Here is a 15,697-nt window from a genome sequence, read left to right on the forward strand (position 1 = left end):
AACAAGACAGCTTGAGACAATGTATAATTCTTTGGCAGTATAATTTAATTATTTAATGACTATACCATTCTAATTTCTTCAAATAATGAGGTTGTATGTTCTTTCTGCCTGAATTACTCATAGACAAAGAGAACAATGCAGCATAAACAGGAAACTAACTTCCTCAGGTGACAAATTATTTTTAGGAAAAGCCAGCCAGTGGCTACATTCACGCTTCATGTGGTCCTGGCCTGCTACTCGCTTGAACCAGAATCTTCTCACTTAATTAAATAGTGAATTGCCAAACAAGGGTACAAACAAACAAAAAAATCTGTACAAATGCAGAGCTTTACCAAAAAAAAAACAAAAAAAAAACCACCAGGCAGACAAGCAGACACTGAAATTGTTGACAGAAATTTCTGTATATCTGAGTGGCAATTGATCTTTAAATGCAAGCAGTAGGCTGGCATGTAAACCACTGAATGAATAAAAGGCATTTTAATTAGAGTGATTAGTTAAGGAATCAATGAGCTGGCACTAGCAGAGCTCAGAGGGAGACCTGGGATCAGCTAATGGAGCAGTAGAACTCCAAAGTAAGCTTTTACACCCCTGCTCTGACTACAAACTCCTTTTGTTATTGGCTCGTTTCTGCAAGCGTAACCTCCCGATCCAGAAAGCAAGGGATGTTTTAAAAAGCCACTCAAGTGCCAAATAAAACTTCCAATAAATATTAACAATAATGGATGAAGCTCTGGATGCATTTGGGTTCCCTTCTCCGGTGTGTTTGAGAAACAGAACCAGTGGCTGTTTCTGGCAGAGGAGCCACATATCATTTTTTACATAGTCTATACATAGCAGATCAAGTGTGTTTACCAATCTCTTTGCATATAAACTAGAATATGGAGAGTGGGAGTGTGCTTATTGGCTGTTGCCAGCTGCCATGCAGCCTCCTTGTTGTTTGGTGAAAGTGAGAGTGTGATTTCCCCAGACCCTGCTCCCCAGGGATGCCTGGCTCCCACTGCCATCTCCCCAGAACCCCACCGGTTAAACGGACAGGTCATTGATACACACAGGCGCACACACACCCCCTCTCTGCCTATCTTTCAATCTCCCTTCCCCTAGATAGGCCCCACTCCCACATAAAGGCCACATTTCCCTGGTCATTACTAGTGAGTCAAAGAGAATCTCTCACCTCACTGTATGCACAATAATCAGATCAAACCTGGGATTACCATCATTAGAAATATTGCAGGAGGCGAATCATAAGGAAAAGACTCTGTGAATAATAGCCAACACTGCCAATGAGAGTTGTAATTGTAAATCTGATTCTACCCCTAAACCACACGCTGTAATGAACACCCGGCATTTTTTAAATGACTCAAATTAAATTGATGCCGATTCACCAAGCATGAATGACAGCTCATATGAAGATGTGTGCTGGGAATGAGATATGATGGGGGATCTGAGAATGTGGGTGTGTGGATTTCGGTTGTGTGCGATAGCGCGTGCGGATAGTGGTGGCCCCTGAATGGGGTGTTTAACAGTGGTATTAATAATCTCCATGATCTATGAGCTCGTCTGATGTCAGTCAGCCATTAGAGAGACAGACTCTCTGTGTTCTCCACACCTCGTTTCCTCCCCCTCGCCCGTGTCCCCCCCCCCCCCCCCCCCACCACCCCGAGATAATTGTGTGTTAATGGGGGAGAAGGGTGGGCGTGAGGGGGATTAGAGCCTGGGGAGGGAGGAATAGAAGGATTATCAGGGAGATGGGTCATTGTTAACAGACAAGATGATTAGGTGCAATGAGTGGCCCTTCCTGGTCACAGAAACAGTGGAAGAGTTGTTTGGCAATAATTAGAGGTCAAACTCTGCACCAGAACTGGAAAAAAATGACAAAGGTGAGTACAAGGTATATCTGAGGCTGTGATAATGAGGGAGTGAAAGGTAATAGTTTGCTTGTGTTCCTGTGAAATGGGGAAATCCAAAGCCAGGTGAGGTAGTCTAAAGCCATTTACAGGTCCTAATCTGGGTGGAATGAGCCGTGAGAGGAAGAAGGAACTAAAGTACACCGACTAACAGGTCTCCCCTGACCCTTCTCCAACTCCCGCTCTCCCAACTCTACTTTTCCTCTTCCTCTCTCCTTCCAAGCCTCCTTTCCACCAATAACATCTACAAAACAAAGTTGCCTGGCATTGACGGGACCCGAGAGGCTGTCAGCAGGAAAGAGAGGGACTCACCCCCAGCCAAGAGAAAGGGGTAAGAAAGGAAATGAGTGTGTGTGTGTGAGAGAGAGAGGGGGGAGAGATGGGAAAGGGGGATGAGGAGACTGAAGCGTTTCTAATTTAAATAAACCCTTTGGCAGACTGAAACTGGCAGCGAGCTTCCCCTTTGCTTGCAAGGAAAAGATGGAGAAGAAAGCAAAAAGGGAAAAAAGGGAGGGCAAAAGGAAAGGAGCGATAGATAGATGGATATTGAGATGTCTCTGTGCTGGTTTGCTTATCCGCATGGGATCGTTAGAGGCCAGAGGAGAGGAAAGGAGAGTGGAGGAATATATAGACTGAAGTGGAATAAGATAGGGAGCTAGAAGAAGCAGAGATAGGACACAAATAATGGGGAAAAACACTGACAAGATACACGGGTTAAGGGAGAGGAGAATAGGAAAGAGCGGTGAAAGTTAGGTAATAGAGGTGTGTGTGTGTGTGAATAGATGGAGGTACGATCCATCTGTTGGGAAGAGTTCATCCATCCTCCCCCTATTGAAGAAACAGTGAGAAACAAAGAGAATGAAAGAAAGTAAAACAGGGTTTCTCAGCAGTGGGTCCCATCAGTCTCATCTCATCAAAACTTGGCTGAAGTTTTTTGGATGGCTTCCAGCTCCAATCTACTCAAGGCGCCACACTCTTCTCCGTCACACTGTCTCCCCCTGTCTGTCCCTTTGGCTCGTCACAGCAGTGGCCTGCTTACTGGGCTATACGCTCCTAATCGGCTGCCACAGAGAGAGGAGCTGCAGCAATACAGGCTATAATCTAAAGTCTCACTTCTGAACAGCAGAGGATCCCCGTGTTAGTTTGTCTGCTGTTTGTTGTGTTGGACGAGAAATATGTGGCAATAGGAAAACTGCACAGGCAGTGGATGAGAAGGAGAAATGAAAGATCTGAAAAAACCAAAAAGCAGCAAATCAAGTGTTGGCAACATTTTCTGTTCTGATCTAAGGGGATAAGAAAAACACACTTATCCACAATACAGATTTTTCTTAAATAAAGAAAATGTGGTCGTTTTTTTTCTAATGCCCGACTTACTGTTTATAGTTTACCTTACATCATCTGAAGGTCATCTAGATCCCTTTTTTATTTCCCACCACATCACTTAACATAATGTTTGATTAAGGAGCATGCTCATATGCATATAGACTGGCTATTACAGGTATATTACTTGACATGAATGACTTGACATGAATGTTGACAATATATGACAAGATGCGATTACACAGTCCCTGGATTAAAGATGCAGTGTGTGTGTGTGTGTGTGTGTGTGTGTGTGTGTGTGTGTGTGTGTGTAGGCCCACAGGTAGGGGCAAAGTCTACAGGATAGATGGAAAGGAAGGAGAGAGAAAGAAGGGGAGAAAGACTCCCGACCCCCTCCTTCAAACATACACACCGAGAACTGGCTCCAGCTCCAGCTTCGCTGGAGTGGAGAACCATAAATCTTCATATAGCGGCTGTTTTGATTAATGCAGCCGAGTCGAGCTAGGGGGCTGGACCTATCCCATTACGGCCTAATGGAAGATGGAGCGGCGCTGTCTCCACCACTAGGCCCCTGTCATTTGTTCCACTTTGCAGTCCATTTGGCCGAGAGACTACAAGCCACTCCATCAAAAATATTTTCAGAGTTAATTTCCGCCCGCTTAATTCGCCTTGATTCGGATTGCGTATCGAATGGCAGGATCGATTTTCGCCTGGCGTCTAAATTAAATAAAAGAGAGGGGGGTATACTTTAAGTCTGCATTTTCTTTCTTTTCTCTTTTCCATTCCATTCTTCCACCTCTTTTCCAGCCATCCTTTACCGTCCGCCCGCTCATTCCTTTTTTACGATGCATCTCATTTCCTCTTTTCTCTTAGATTTTGATAGACCTGCGTTTGCGAAGCTGGTGGCGGCGTGGATCTGACTGTAGTTACAGATGAAGGTAGGATGAGTTAGGTTGGATGGATTTACAGGTTTTCCATTCATGGGAAATTCGTTTAAGAAAGAAAGAAAAAGGAACGAACAAAAGAAAGACTCAATGATGTCTCCACAATGTGTAGATCCTGAAGAAGATTAGGAAAACATGAAGTGAAGAAGAATTGGACAGGCCTGCATGAGAAAAGTGGGGTAAATTAGGGGCATCGGGGTATAGAGGGGGTGAAAAATAATAGGGGGGCAAAGTATCAAAAAAGAAATGAAAAGAGGCAAAAAGCACAGTGACAAATTGGTCGAGTGTGTCGTGAATTCCCTTTTAGATTTAAAGCCGCGTGTAGCCTATCGTCATATCTTTCCAGAGTAATTTATTTTCTCATTTCTCTCTCTCTCCCCTCACTACCCTTCTCCCTCTCTGTGTGAATTTATCTGGTAGTCACGTGGCCAGAGGAGGGGGGAAAAAGTCAATAAAAGTCTCTGGCGACAACTGTTTCCCCCCTTGGTCTCTCGTCTCCTTCTTGCATTATCTCTCTTGCTTTGCTTTCTATTTGTTTATTCACTGAAGGTGCTTTGCTCCTCCCTATTTCCTCATCCTTTGCCTGTGTTTCCTGTTTCGGATCTTCTCTCATATCATAGGACTACAAGCCTATACCTATTCCTCTCAAGAGAGGCCTATTGATTTTATTCTTCCACTAACAGCAAGCTCCACACTTTGAAATTACAAAATCAGGAAGCTGTAGAATCCATCTCTCGTATCCACCTCAGAAATATTTCGATAATCATCAGAAAGTTCTCAAAGGCTTACAGGTTGGAGACGAAGGCCGGTGAGTTTTGTCTCAGAGAAATGAATCCACTTTCAGATCCAACTTTAGATCAGCAAAGTAATTAATGTTGAACTAATTTGATTTTATTTTACACTGATAAATTTAGGAGTTCATTTATAGCCCTGAAAGGCAATCTATGGCCAGGCAAAGGGACCACAGTTACCAGTACTTTGATATATCGCAAAATAATTGTCATTCAGCTAAAACATCATCAATCCTTGATTAAAGATCCAAAGTCATGTATAAACAGCATATTCATTCATTTATATTTATAGACAGATTTTTATGGTTTTTAAGTCATTTAAAAACTGTGACACAATTAAACTTCACTCACTTTATATTATCTTTAAAATGTGTTAAAGCTCAACTCTTATTAAAAGGTGTGTTTCTCTTTATAAAAGGTGCACTGGCAGATACATTTGTATGAGAATATTTTAAATTCAAATACCAACTTCAAAAAATCTGCTCCATATCAGTCTTGCTTCATAGTTATTGTGTTAAAATACATTTGATCTTTTGCTCAGACTCTTAATATAATATATTATTGACTATAACTGCCAAATACATGTATTAAAAGTCCAATATGTGGCTATGAAGGGAGTAAATCAGTCTATAACAGAAAATTAAATAATTGTAAAACATGCAGGTTCTATGTTATAATGATACACTGCTACATTAAGTTCAAACTAAAGCATTTATGCATGGAAACTACTGTAGGACAAGCTTAAGGCTCGTGCTACTGATGAGCTGAAAGGCTTGATAAGATGGAAAGGTCTCTGTACTCTGGATATCCTTGGGGGGTTTGCACTTCCACAGCAAACAGGACTGATGGCCGACCCACCCAATATGACTTGCTCACTCAGCCCCTCCAATATCGCTGTCTCTATTTCAGTCGCCACATCTGTTATTGTCTGATTCTTAAGAAAAAAGTGGCTGAGCAGAGGATAATGAAATCAAAGCCCAACACACACAGTCAACAAGCCCCAAGAAACACAATGTGTCAATATTAATCTCCCTGACAGAAAGTCGAAATATGGCATCTGTCACACATCATCTTCCCTCTCTCCTGTCTTTCTTTGGAGTGGAAAAAGATGGAAAGGAGGTGGTGCTGGTGAGAGTGAAGACGGGGAAGTTGTTGGAAATTGCAGACATGGACCGGAAAGGGCAAAGGACTATATGGGGTTTCCAAGAAATATTTTGTTTGAGGCATATAAAGTACTGGGAGTGCTTTATGCATGACTTACTGACAAAAATAAAACCTGGAGCATTGTTAGCCTTAAACTTTAAAAACATGAAATTTAGATATAGACAGCTAGTACATTCTCCTGACTGAGGCCTAACTGGAAATATACTCATAATATGGATGAAAAAAAAATCATTGTTTCCAGTGATGAAATATGACCTAATATCCAAACGCATACACAATGTTTGTCAACCCTTTAATATTTTCTATATTTCTGCAGAGATATGACCTAAAGCATCCTTAAAGTACAACAAACGAGAAAACCAGAATGTCAGTGATGTAGTGGCTCACCCTGCTCATGATCCATCACAATTCACAGGTTTGTAATTTGTGGACTACAGAAAGAAAGTTCTAAGTTTAGTTATCACTAGTTTGCTGAATTGTTCAAAATGATGAGAATTAAAATCCACTGAGAAGTGAAGGAGGCTCACAAACAGTTATTTCTGTAGCAGGAGTAGCAATTCTTGTGAAACTCCAAATGTGACTTTCCCCTTTAAGTGCAGTTTGGGTGAAGACCCAAACTATGTGAGAAGAAGTGAGTCCTGTGAATTGTAGAGATAATGGCAGATGGATACATTGTCATTACATAATCAAAATATCTGTGTGTGTGTGTGGGGGGGGGGGGGGGGGGGATATATTTCAGTACCTTTGTGAAGCAATAAATGCATTTAAATATCTGTCAGTCAGCCCTGGATATAAGACAGCCTTTATGGTTGGTGTGCTCTCATGGACTGCTTATTTCAAATATTTTCAAAAGTCCAAATCTTTCAGCTAGATTACAGGCAGGACTTTGATTTTACATTTCCAAAGCATTATCTTCATTAAAAGCATTAAGGTAAAACACTGTCTTTCTACATGACCAACTTTATTCTTTTTAGTTAAAAGACATTTTCCATTAAAAGGTGCTGGCATATTTCACAATTCATTGCTCCACCATGATACTACAACCACCCCATTTCACAGATGAGCTATTTAAGGTATTTACCTTCCTCCCAACAGAATGTTTCTTATTGGTCTCATTCATTAACATAGTTAAAACAACCTTCCAATTTATTCCTGTGATATTTAGCAAGATGCAGATGGCCAATGATGTTCTTTGCTGCTCAGACTGACTTTATCTTTGAAGCTCATTGTTGTTTAGGGTTCTCCTGATGGGCCACCATAAGCATGATCAAATACTGGCTTATTTCCCACATTAAATAAATCAAGACATTTATTTTTTTTCTCTTTAAAAAAAAGCAAACTAGGTACTCTTAATGTAATGTTAATACTTTTTTGAAAACCTAATAACTTCTTTTTTTGGGGGGGAGGGGGGGGGGTATGTTTATGCAGGAATTAATACACTCACTATGTAGTACAACTACATATTTAAGGTTAAAAAAAAGGCTAAAAACACCAAGTCTGTGTGAGACGCAAGCTTTCTGACTGCAGGGCAGAAAAACTAATATTTCTGTTGTAACAAGATGCTTAAGGGCACCGATCACAACACAAGATCTCTTGATGATGAGATATAAAATGTCCTCCTATATTTCATCAGTTTTCCCATGCTTGAGGTTTCTCCTCCCTTGCACATCCTTTCTTCCATCCTTTATTTATCCTTCAATCATCCAAGGCACTCTCTTCTTTTTCAGCCTGTTATCCCTTTCTCCCACTCACTTCTCCCAGAACACTTTCCTTTCTTTCATTCTCTCTCCATCTGCTTCCTATTCCTCCCACCTCTCCTCTTCCTCCCTCTGTCTTTCTGTCTTTTGGACACTTCTCTTGGTCCTTTCGGTATCCCTCCACCCTGCCTCTACACCCTCTTTTCCCCCTCTTTCCCCTGTGATGAATGAGTCTGTCTGCTGGGTGCAGTTCATATTTACTGAGCAGGGGAGCGCACACTGTCAGTCTCTCTTGCCCTCCACATCTCTATTCCTCCACTAAAGAGACAGAGAGAGCAAGAGGTTACAGTGGGATGAGAGGAGGAGGGAGGCCAATGCAAAGAGATCCACTTCAGCAGTCAGCACGATAGCAGCTGGCCTGGTGGGGACCACGTTAGTATGGACTAGCATAGTTTGTCAATGCTAGCATTTGGCGTCGGAGTGAGAGAGAAATCCCGCGTACCTCTCAACCAAGCTGTCAATGTGGTGATGGTAATAGGGAATAAACAGCGTCTTTCCATCCTTTTATGTGTAACTCAGCAGCCCACTCTCAGTTTTCTCTCCTTCCTTTGTGTGAGCCATGCTTTTAGGCAAAGTGGACTTGAGAGGGAGAGAAGTAAGAGCCGCTACCAGCAGCAGCTTACCAAAGGCCCACAAAATACCTGGTTTCATCTACGCCTACATGCAGCAGTGTGTTGCAGCGAGTCAAACTGTGTGTTTTGACCCGTGTGTTGACCCCTTCATGAATGAGAGGAATGGATGTGGGCCTACCAGAGCCCAAAGGGACAGGCCAAGAGCCGCCGCAAAGCCCTGCAGAGCCACCATCTCTTCCCACACACTGACCTCGGAGGCCAGCCAACACCAAAACCACTGTAGCATGACGACATCAGTGACACGCAGCGCCAACGCGCGCAATGTGTTCCTCTGCCAAATTGACAAAAATATAGACAGTAAATACAAGGAAAATTGGATAGCTCAAATTACATCACAAAAAGAAAATCCTCTCAACTGGACTTTTATAAGATTCAATATGGGGTAATTTAATTCTCAGTCTGCAACCTAAAACACTACCAAGTGTCTGTCAAAGGTGGCTGATTGAAAATGTTTTTGCCATTTGGCTTTCAGACGGGGAAACCTAAATAAATGTAAGGTTTTACGTTGTCAATTTGTTGATGATTTGCAGTAGATTCTTGGCCATTTTAGTGCTTCTATATCTTCCCTGATAAAATGTAATGTCACTGTAAACATTGAAATAATACAGCTGCATGTTCGAATCCAAGAAGGACAGTGAAAGAGAATGAAGGGAAAATAGAAGCAGGGGAGGAAAAGAGCAGAACGCTGAGAGGGGGGGAAGGAAAGCATCCTGCCATAATCATCTGAATATTAGGGAAAATTGGACATAGGAAAGGCGAAAATTGGATATGGGAAAGATTTCTGAAGAGCAGAGGAAAGCCTGAATGCATCAAATGTGAAAACAATGACGGATATCAAAACGGATGGAAACAAATGCGGGCCCCTGTGGATAAATCACTGCTGTAAAATCTCTTTTAGAGATCCTAAAAGCCATCTTCAGCTGACAAATGAGAAGGTCAGAGGTCTTTCACGGGGAGCGCTGTAAGATGAAGCAGCACTGTTTATGATGAGGGAGGAGGTAAAATGTTACTTTACAATGGAACATAAAACATATTTTCTACATACAGTGCCAACCGCACGCTCACTCCATACGGTAGTTCAAACAAATCGCCTAAACTTCTGAGCAGGAGACATTTCCTGAGCTCACTCATTCCCCGAAGCATCCTTTCCACAGCTATCCATTTCCCCCTGGTGTCTCAAGAGAGGAACTACTGCCATTTCAAAAGGTGGTCTCTTTGGGGAGAAATCTTCAGCCAGCTCGCCCGGTCTAAGACTGGTGTAGGCCTCAAACTGTGACGCATCCAGCTGTCACTCAACTGGGGATAAGATACGCATAACACTGTATGGAAAGGGTAAAGAGTAACACCATTATTTATCAGGACCCATTCTCTCCCATCCTGTGTTTGTGTGCTCCATCGCTCCCCCCACCACTTTCTCATCCCTGGATCATATTTGTCCATCTGCCTGCCACGCCGATGGAACATTCCAAAAATGGCTGCTGTGCAATCTATCTCAATTTTCCAAATCTATTAACTTTCTTTGTGTGGACTGCCTCTCCTCGAGCCCGATCTTTAAAAACCGTGGATGTTCAACAATTATGATAACTGCAACAGGGGGAATTAGAGAATCCACCCATTCATCTCTCTGCCCCTCCTCCACACAGACATGACGCGGCTAAATGAAAAATGGACACGCTTTAAGAAGTATTGATTCCAGCTTTAAACAAAGGTACAGTCAATATTATTTACTCCTAAATATATCTTTGTTATCTGTGCTGGAATCGTAGTTACTACTCTGTCCCTGTAATTGCGGACATAAAAATAATAGACCAATTCCCACTGAATTGACCGAGACAGGTTTGGTTGCGGCCCGTGTCCTAGTGATGCATATCCTGGGTGTAAATGAACGTGAACAAGGTTTTCCTCTGATGACTGCCTTACTAGAGGTAGATATACACACATATTTATATATAACAATCCAAATAGGAAATAAAGTGAAAAAGACACAAAGCAATGCATTTTACGCATCTGAAAGATATAAATGGAGCTTTTCTTTTCTATGCATTGTTTCAGAATATGTTTCCCTCTCACAGAGCTTTGTCATTTATTAAGTTTATCATTTATTTTTTTCCTACTAAACATTCCATTAGGCCCACTGGGTTTTTTTTTTCTCATGTTCAAAATATACTTTTGTTTTGGGCTTTTAAATCAGATGTCTTGTGTGCCCTATATTAATCTAGCATTTCTAACTGGCAAAACAGGCCTTTATTATGCTAGTCTGTTAATCTTTTGCAGATATAATCATCATAATCAAATCCTTTGCATTCAGTGACTGTCTGAACTCGAGACCCATGGACAACATCAAGTTCTACATTTCCTACTGTGAGATGCTCAGCTGGGCCTTTAATGCAGTTACACCTTTAGGTCTGTCACCATCCGTGTGCTGTCTTACCACTGTGTCACCTCACACATAGAATAAATCCCACAGCCTGTCATGCACCTTGCAGTGATAAGGCATTTTCTCTGGTATTTTCATGCGAATATACTTTCAACTCCTGCACCTTTCTATCGTTTTTTGTAAACACACTCATGAGGTTTGTGTCACCAGGAACTATAGATATTACCTGTACAATGGGAGCAATGTAGTTACCACTATTCCCAATACCATGCTATACCTGGTGACAGCAACTCCTCAAAACAAACTGGGCATGTGTGATTTCCCAGAAACGACATGAAAACGAGAAACATTCTTCTTCTTGTTTCTTATAGCCTGTTGATCTGTTTTTACATACTGCTCAGCGCCTTTCTGGTTTCCTACACAACAAACATCAAATATCAGTGCTGGCATTTAGTCCTTTGGTATTTGCAAAAATAAAAACCCTCTTTCATTTCAGGAAACTGATTTTTTTCTCTTAGGTGTTTTTATTTTAGATGAAAGTTAAAACCTTGTGATGATGAAGTTATAAAGAACTGCTTGGAGACTGAACATTTTAATAATTCAGCTCTGCTTTTTATTGTAGTGCAACAATAGTGGCAGCATTAGGAGTTTTTTTCTCAATCTGGGTCTGAGAGGCCAGACAAATTACAGCATTCAAATCTTACTGTTCAGAAAATAATAACTTTGTGTTGACCAGCACAATACAACTACTCTGTTTGAAAAGGGATTTAGATGAGGAGTTACATGAGTGTACATGGTTTACTTGTAATGAATGGTTTGAAAAGGTATCAAATGTGATTGTATGAGTTCTCCTGAACTTGATTGACTGTTTGCTACAGCAGGAACTATAACAAAAAATAAGCAGAAATGGCAAAACGAAAGCTGAATCTTGAAAACAACCCTGCTCTGATCTGAACAAATAAAAAAAAGATATTCCAATGAGAGTTCCAATTGTTTAAAGCTTAAAATACCTTATCATACATCTAGCTGAAAGACAAGGATCAGTAAAAGATTATGTATGAAGCAACTTACCAATGTTGCTTTCCACTGCCTCAGCTTGTGGTGTCACCTCATAGAGTCCAGTTAAGCATGCATCAGTATCTTCCTTAACAAATGCCTCCAAGCCTTTAAATTCCCAATACCCAAACTTTGTTAAAAGGTACGTTTCATGCATCTCGGTTTCTGCTGGCACCTCTTTGAATTGTTTACAGTTAACATTATTCCAGCCTGAGCTCTCTTGTTCACTCCTCAGCTCTCCTTTATATTTAGTACAGTGTGATTCTAGCTCATTTTGCAGACTTGACAAAGTTGTTATTAATGGTGTGTACTTCACTGCACTGTAAAGTATTCTTTTCAGTGCAAGATAATGTCTGTCATTCTCCCAAAGTGTGTAATGTTTTTTTAGAACTGCTTGGAGGCAATCCTGGTCAACATACCTCAGTTTTTGTGGGATTGAAAACTGTAGTTTTGGTTTTGGGTCAATAAATTATTTTGGGGAACAGAATCTCGCCAAAGATCCGCCTCATCTCCTGCAGTCGCCGGCTTATAATGGCAGTCTTGTATGTCTTTGAATTCTGCATGGTGTTTGCAATCTGACTGCAGATCTGTCTTAGCAAGCTTGGTCATCTTACCAGCTGCCTTCTCATCAGTGTAGACAAAAATAACTGCAGTGTACAGACATTTAATGTCATATATTAACCTAAAAAGGGATTTTATTATTATGTCATTGTAATGTAAAGTAAATGCTTACATTATTACAAAGAGTAGTACTGAGGTATATCATAAACAGGACCGACTCAAACTGAACTTCTGTGGCTTGTTACTTAATGCCTAAATCCCATGAGGTTTCAGTCTCTGAGGTTTTTGTTTGCTGAGATTATTTTCAGTGTTTCTACATCATCTGTGTAGTTCTGAAAGCAGAACTGTGAACAAAAAACATATCAAATGAAAATATGTCACATCCCCTCGCTTCATTTTAAATACAAAGGGAAAGTTATTGATTATATGACAAACTGAAGAGGCCAATTTAAGCATATGATGCTCAACAGCACAGTCTTGGACATGTCTTGGAGGCAATCCTGGCCGGCATACCTTCTTTTCACAGCTGACAATCTGACATATCATAGCAGGAAAAGCACAGGTGTATTAACAGTGGTGCATGCCACTTAATGGGTAGCCGTGGTTTATGCATACTAGATTAAGGTCATTTTAAGGACCTAACGCAAATGCCTACTTCAAATGCCTGTACTGTGAAAAGGTCTTGAGCCATCCCTGATTTCTAGATAGTCTGCTTTCAAGGAGCCAGACTTTGTGAGTTTTTTAAAAGTGGCCTCGATTTATAGTTTTCCAGGCTTTCTACAGGTCCTTTAATGTTGGTCTTTGGATTTGATTGCTTTTTCACTCATTTTCAGTTGACTCCTTGCACCTGACCATTTTACGAGGCATGTCTTGTTTGTTAAGCCACTTAATGCTGACATATTCAAGCATATAATTGGGGCTCAACAAGGTAACCCTGGATTCTCCCTCTGCACTAGGCCAAGACTGGGGCCTTCCTACCTACCTTTTTCACTCACTATGTGCTTACACATCACTCTGCATGTAATCATTAGTCATTATTAATCTTGGGCTCTCTTCCATAGTGTGTATTTGGGCCTGTCTTTCTCCCCTAGCCCTCAACCAGTCGTGGCAAATGTCTGCCTTTCTCTGAGCCTGGTTCTGCTGAAGGTTTCTTCCTGTTAAAAGTGAGTTTTTCCCTCCCACTGTCACTACGTGCTTGCTCAAAGGGGGTCATTTGATTGTTGGGGTTGCAATATAAAGCCCCTTGATTGCTGTTGTGATTGACACTAAATAAAAAGAAAAAAGGGGGATGAACGAGTATTTTGTCTATGCATAACAGACAACCTAGCAAAGAACCAAAAAATGCCAAAGACAACACAGACTGGAAAAAAGTCGTGTTTTTTACATCAGCATGTTGATTCCCAAAGAGCTATTAGCCAACAACTTTAGGGGCTGGTCTACCTACATCAGATGAACACTTTCTATAAGTCATGCCCTTAATAGGTAAAGCTCCAGCAACACAGGACCTGAGAGATAAATCTGGCTATTCAATTGATCTGTTTTCTTGTCAGAAATGGTCTCAGTGGATGTGTAGCTGTCACAAAGCCATTCTTAAACAAGCATTTTCTCTGCTACACTGAAGAAAATGCTCCAGTATGCCAAATCACACTAGAACTGGACTGAAAATTAGGTGCAATAGGTCTTATGGAGTGGAGTTAATCCAGTTTAGAAAAATTATGGTTTAAATCATCTCAGGTCCAGAGAAAGTTGGGAGAAAAGTACAACAGCCATCTAATGTCTACAGCTATCTGCAATCCACAGTGGAGGCATCTATTACTTTACATGGACGTGTTTTCAGCTAACGTTAGCTTATAAAAGCCAGCTTGTCTATCTACCAATTTTGCAATACATAACACATTTGGTTATGAAAATATTTTTTTCTGGTTAATAATTTTTATATTTTGTTTGTATTTTAAATTAGATTATATGAATAGAAATGTGGATTAAAGGTATTAAATGCTACTTTTCTCAGCAATAAAACTGATAGACTTAACTTCACATAAAACTAAACCCACTTAACTGACCTACTGCGTCATTCACTATATTGCTTATTACTCCGGACTTGGTTTTTTGGTTTTCCTTGAACCTTTAATGATGGGTGCAGTACTTCGTACATACCTAAAATGAACTCGCATCTGGACACGGTATTCTTGAGCCTGGTTATTGAAGCTGGAATATCTCGGAAGGAGCGTCATTTCACTTGTAAGCTACACTGGCTTGTGTTATTGTTTTTTATCCAAACTCTACCTGCCGGAGCTCTCGGCTAAGCGGAAAAGGAAGCGGTCGTTTTAAATTCCCTCCAGCACCGCAGAGGCGTGGCGTTTATGTTGAACACTTGAAGGTTGGTGGAGAAAAGCACAAACTTACTTTAGTTTCACATTATATGAGAAGATTATAGAGATTAATGACAGAAAAAAAAAACCATTATGACGCATAAACTTGCACATGAAAACCCTTAAATATGAATTATTTACTGAGCATTTTACTGATTGCTGTGGATCGGTCTTCCAGGCAGCTACGTTTGTGGTGGACAGATGCTATAAGATAAAAAGACAATATTAACCGAAAATAATATTATGTTATGCAATGTATTCCGGAGAAGTGCGGATTTTAATGCAGGGGTGGATTTGTGGTCTAACATTTATTCACCTGTTTTCACTTTGGTAAATAAAAATAACAAAAGTTCATCTGCACTAAATCCTGCCTCTGCCCCACTTAAAGTGCCTCTATAATGTACTTTAAAAACAGCGAGCACTGACCAAAGTGCTGAACATAAAATAAGAAAAAATATCAAAATAAATATAAATACTAAAAATAAAAATACAGTAAACAAATAGAACACTAACATCAAAAATAAAATCCAAATAAATTTAACATTTCTATACTGGGTTAAAAGACAAACTGAAAAGGTGGATCTTTGATCGCTTGAGGAGGCCTTTCTAATTTGTAATGGCAATGCGTTCCACAATTTGTCTTTTTTAGGGGCATATAAACCTGCGTATCATCTGCATATAAATGGAAAGCAATTTTTTGCCTTCTAAAAAAAAAGGGGAGAAAAGCAGAGGTCCAAGTATTGATCTCTGTGGTACCCCACATGAGACTAGAGCTGGGGAGGATCTAAAATCTGAAAGGCTGACACAAAATGTTCTCTC

Source organism: Mchenga conophoros, linkage group LG11, assembly GCF_057382185.1.
Source record: "Mchenga conophoros isolate Kocher_MC1m ecotype Shallow Benthic linkage group LG11, M_conophoros_male_GT1.1, whole genome shotgun sequence".
Classification (NCBI taxonomy): Eukaryota; Metazoa; Chordata; class Actinopteri; order Cichliformes; family Cichlidae; genus Mchenga; species Mchenga conophoros.